Below are 6,135 nucleotides of genomic sequence, written 5' to 3' on the forward strand. Positions count from 1 at the left end.
TAGTCTCAATTTGTCCACCATAACGTAGTCAGGGAGGGCGGCACCAGCAAAGGTGACTCGAAACGAGTCTGACGGCGTGAATTTAGTTTGGTCCCCATCATGGGAGAGTTTCCCGAGTTGGCGACAGTCCAAGATCTTTACTTCCATTGAGGGAAGCTTCTTGAACTTGCCTTTTCCTTCTTTTTTTATTTGTTCGCTCGTCAGACCCGTTTCAGTTATCACCCCCTCAATTTCTATGTTCTATATTCGAGAGTGAAGTGTTGGTCAGCAACAATCTCGTTTGCGTGTTTCCGTTCATTCACGACAACCCGCAATTTGTTCGGTCTAACCCTGCGAATTTCAGATACAGAAGTGTATCTGGCCAGATCTTTCATGATCTGAATCACGTTAAGGATTTTTCCTTTTGGTTTTGGCCGGAGGAAAACAACCCACGGGCCAGTTCCAGGTGCATCTTCTGGATAAACTCTGACACGTGGAGCGGAAACAACAGAGGGAGAAGACGAGAACGAGGACGAGGACGAGGATTGGGTTGGATCTGAAACATCAGAAGGGTGAAGCGAAATCGATGATGGGAGAGGGGGAGTGGAAGTAACAGTCGGTTCAGAAGGGAGGCTTGCTATTTTCTTAGAGGGGGGCTTGGAAGGATGAGCAGATTCGTCCCCAGAAGAATTATCTTCTCGTTTATGTTTTTTCCCAGATCTTAAATGGGATTCATTATCGGAGATCTCCATCTCTGGAGATCCTCCACTATCCTCCATCTTACAAAAATTTCTGTCTTATTTCTAATATATTATTGGTTTTAACAATAATCTCGAAAAAAAATTACAAAACAAAAATAAATTATGATAATAATATTAAACAATGAACAAATGAGTTGAGTAATAATATTAATATTAAATATGTGTACCTTAAAATAAAAGTTGTTCCGATACTGCGCTCTACTGCCCTAACCAGGGAGAGACAGAGGCTACGCGCTATGGATCAACACAATAGCGCAAGAATAGCTCACACGGTCACGTGATGATAATTCCCGTTAACGACAGCCACACGATGGCGATCCCGTTATGCCGATGTTCAACAGCCGCCAAGGGCTGCAAGCTGCAAGAGCGCTGCTTCCTTTGTTCCACTTCAAAAAAGGTCAATTCGAAAGCGGACAGCAATGACCTTCACTCGTACACTATACCAATCGCACAATAGTAAAAGTGGCAACGCACAATAACGACACTGAACTTTACTCGTCAAGAGTTGGATAGCGAATGAGGCAATACTCTGTTGGCCGTAATTACGAGTAGCGGTGTTTTCACCGTCTCTCCTTTTTCAATTTTCTTTGTGGTTCGGTGTTCATTCAGCACACCTTGACTTACTAGCTCACGCAGAATTTCCTTTGTGTCTATCTCAACCATGTGCCAACCATTTAGATATGCTTAATGTCTTGGGATATTCAATTCTTATTTTTACTCCGTTTATTAGGCTTTTAAGCATTAGTAGTTTGTGTGCGTTTTTATTGTCTTCTAGGACAAATAAAAAACTTGAATTTCTTTTTATATATTTCATTTCTTCTATATTTTTCGATATTCTCGAGAGAGTTTTTGATGCCAGGAGTTCCAGACACCTTTGATACAGTTGCCTTATACATCAGTTCTAGCTCTTCGGACATATCTAGCAGCATTTCTTCAATGTTCGAGAGGGTTTCTTCATGTGTCACGTTGAGCGATTTGAAGTTATTAAGCAATTTGTGGTTTGCTTCGAATGTTAAGCCAATGTTCTAGTTAATTGATTTCAGTGAATTCACAAGCGACTTCATGCCATAGTTAGTGATCAATTCTTCTTGACAGTCCTGACATAGTGTCAGCAGGAAGGTTCGCCAAATCTCTTCATGATTTCGCTACATGCGGCATGAAACATAACTACGCCACAAAAAGCGATTGTCGCTAAGTACACAATTCACTATTCCGCACTTCATTACACTCGCGTCGAAAAAAAATGTAAATAATTAAAGTGGAGCGAGTCTCTCATTAATCCTGGTTTATCAAGAATTTTCCTATATTTAGAAATTCGGAACAAAATTCGTGGGTAATAAGGCTTAATTACCTATATAATCCTCGAATGGAGCTATCTAGAGCTTTTTCGCTAAAGCCATTTATATGGCTGGTTGCATGATCTATGAACGATTCGTCAGCCTGCACTTGTGCAATAATTGAAGCAAATAACACGGCTGTAACAACGGGTTAAACTTTCGGCCGGTCTTTTCCTAATACCCGTCGTAGAGTAGAAGGGTTGATTTAATTCGAGACCAATCGTACGTTATATTATTTGAATTCAAAACATCAGAAGTTTCCTTTTGGCTTATTTGCCAACTTATGGCCTAGAAATTAACTCGGGTTAGAATTACAAGAAGTATGCACTGTCCGCTGCTGACTGGTTAATTCACAAACAGAAAAAAAGTTAACCTTAGCATAAAGCGTGTTGTTGAACAGTCCGTCAGGAAATTTGGCAAATAATCATAATTAAATTAGGACAGTCGAACATCCATCCAACAACATCCAGGAACTCCGGGGGCGGGGGTCTCCTTCTCGCAGTCCGTTACTGAGGTCCCTGGTATCGATTGGGAATAAATCACGGTGTCCCTGGATTCACTCGGTCCTACTGTATTACGCTGACTCCTGGTACCAGAATTTTACACTATCGTAGTTACTGGTACTCCTGCAGTGCGGCTCTTTCAACCGTTTGGAGCGATTTTAATTTTTCGCTTATTTGAAGAAGCTCACGGAAACATTTCACAACACGAAAAGCGGTTTTTTGTTGAACATTTTCTGCTCACGGTGAGCTTATACTATTCCCAAGTTACAAAGGCGATCCCTACTCGGGTGCCAGTTAGGAAACACTGGTTCTTTCGGATTAGAATAAAAATAACTATATTACTTGAACGCTGAATTAAGACTGACTTTATTATCATTCTATAGACATATCGGAAATTGTAGGTTGTCATCACCAGATCATACGACTAGATGGCCTCTTTTTTGGTATTCGTGGTCCTTCCTATGATCATGAACTTATTAGGAAATCCAAGTTTATGATCTTCTCTGGTACTGTAACCTCCGCCGGGAGAGGACTAGCACAATTAACAAGAGAACACTGTAAGTGCTTGATCTTGTATACACTTGTAAGATGATTGCCAATGGGAAGTGCGCCTTGTGAGAACTTCGTGTCACTCCGAAGAAACATAGGTCTGCCGGAAGACGTAACGAACGGGATACGATACCTTCGAGTCAACAAGGACTTCCGCAATGTCATTTACATTAGAGACTAATTTGAAAACCTGGTAGAAGACTTTTTTCCCAGGTATATCTTTCGGACTAGTAAAAAAAAATTTTTTTGGAGTTATGCTCCCACTTTATTCTAGTCAAAATAATAATCTCTTTACAATGATTGTCCCTGCTTTTATACACATCAAATGGTTTACAATTTTTGTTTATCTTCACATTTCACATACTTCATATTTCTTGGGAACGATGCGGGTGGCGAGTTATGTTGATATTATCTGGGAACGGTCCGGATGGCGTGATCGCTAATGTGGCTTGAGAATGTTTATCGCTGAGTGATATTTTGATGACTCGCATTTTGTTTATCACGAGTGTGGTTGGCTGGTGTTGCACTAATTCTTGATCATGTTATCACTGTTGGGTTCGTCACTTTTTTCCCCATGGTGTTATAGATGCACGTTTCACAATCTATTGTCAAGTGCAACATTCTTTCTAGATAAATGAACTTCCTCTGAGAAGTTCGTTCATAGAACTTTACACTTGCTTGTTAATAGCATTTTATGAAATGCGGATGTAAATTCCTGACTTATATCCCCCAGGAATCTAGTTGAGTACACTCTACACTTAAAAGAGAACAATGTATGAAATATATCTCGATCTTTTCCGTAAAAAAGGAAAATGAAAAGGAAAATAATTGCTTTTCTCTATTTCTCGATCTCGCACCAAATCTGTTAGATCCTTTATCATACCTTGCTTCACCCAATTTCGGTGAGCTAAAACTCTTATTCTTCCGTCACTGGCACCTTTCGTGACAACTCTGACAACGGCCTCCATTTCCTCATCCGGCCCATAATTGCACAATTTTGCCGCAGAAGCCACGCGATGAACAAACGTGCTTTCCGGGCTGCCTTGACTCATCATCATCAGTCTTCCTCGCTGTGACAGCGTTCTGGACCTGTAGTAACTCATCGAGTCGGGCTAATTCATTTGAAAATGGAGATTTTTCTTATCATCGGGCATTTCTGAAATATTTCTCGAAGCTTTGGTCCAGACCTGATTTTAAATATTCCGAATTTCGTCTGCTCGTCAGCAGCGTTAATTAGCTGCCAGGATGAAACGAGTATGTCTTTACAATACTCAAATACACATTTGTCAGTTTCGGTTTTTGGCCTTCCAATGGTAAGCCTTCCGGTATGTTAAGGAGCCTAACGTACAGTTACTCATTGTGAAACAGTCTTCACGTACCGTATTGGACAAAGCCTGATGCAAGTCTTTACCCAAGCATGTATCTCTTTCTGCTGTGAGATTTGCCAATTGTTCCTGGAGCTCTGAGCGATGAATCCTAAATTATCATATGCTATACTTAGTTAGTACTCGAGAATACGAATTTCATTTAACGCTCAGCACACTTTGCACTTCACTCTTCTTAGTCTGTACCATAAAGATATGTTTCACGCGAGATGTTTACGACTTCAACAATTATACGTGGTTCCACTTTCCAATCATCATTGTGTTTCGGACAACAATTAGCTAATTTGGGAACGGGACTCATGAGTGACTGTTTTTCAACTAACTTTATTGTTCCTTTTATTTCTTCGCACACCCATTGTTTAGCTTTTTTTTAATCCAAACAAAAGATGGCATTCGACTCGTGTTCCGGATTTGTTATTATTACTAATCGTATTTCAATCTCGGTCTGACCGTTGTATTGCGGATATTTGTAACACTTTTGTGTTAACTACCGTAGGGTGGCGTCATACTGATATTCGGTACATTAGTATGTTATTGCACAGGGTGCGTGACGAATTTTAGTGTACAGTGTATCGATCGGCTTTGTTGGACGTAGCATTCCAGTTTTTCTTGAATTTCGCCATGGTGTTATTGTTTTTACCATTCTTTTTGAGGATTCACCTTACAATAGCCCCGTATCTCTCGATCGGACGAGTTGGGGACAGTTTGGAGGATTGATGTCTTTCTCAACAAAATCTACATCATTATCCTTAAACCACTTTAGAGTGGTTTTGATATAGTGACCCTATGCCAAATCCGTGCAGAATAGTGGTGGGGTTCTATGCTTCTTGCATAGTGGAAGCAATCTTTCCTGCAAACAATCAGATGGTAGATAATTGTTCCTTTTGTGTAGAAACTTGACAACTTCAATCCACATGAGCAGATTGCCTAGCACACAAGCACTTTCTGTCCCAATTTTTCCACCTGAATTGAATTCTCACATCCTAGCCAATGACTGTGGTGTGAAATTGTGGTCCCGAAAGAGATTTTGAGTGCTCTCCAACGTATGTCTCATCATCCATTAGAATGCACGCATTGGATTTCTGCAAAGTTCGATGATACAGCTTCCGGGTTCTGGTCTTCGCTCGTGATTTTTGTTTAGCACTTTGTTTTAATATTATTTGCTCCTTGTATGTCTCCAGGTTGTTACGCTTTTTGATCCGCTGCATCATTTCGATCGTCGTCCCAGCTTTTTTCGTCAAATCACGTATTGAAATCGATTCACTCCGATTGATGAGGTTGATTACATTCCGATCCAGATTTTCTTCCTCTTTCCGGTAAATCATTGAATGAATAGTGTTCCTCGAACTTCTGGATGATGGGTTTCACACTTGCTGACTGAATACCGAAACGTTTAGCCATTTTATTCATTGTAATACCCTTATTTCGCATCCATGTATCCAAGACTTGAACTTCAGTCTCAGTGATCAGTCTTCAGTCTCCGCTTGGTAACTCTTGACAGATCAAGATACTTAATACAGGTGAGCACAACTGCATTCGTTTGGATATCAACGGGCAGGAACACTCAAAATGTTGATAATTTATTTTCGATACACCCCTTAGCTTTCGTTCTACGCATAAT

This window comes from Toxorhynchites rutilus, chromosome 2 (assembly GCF_029784135.1).
Source record: "Toxorhynchites rutilus septentrionalis strain SRP chromosome 2, ASM2978413v1, whole genome shotgun sequence".
Lineage (NCBI taxonomy): Eukaryota > Metazoa > Arthropoda > Insecta > Diptera > Culicidae > Toxorhynchites > Toxorhynchites rutilus.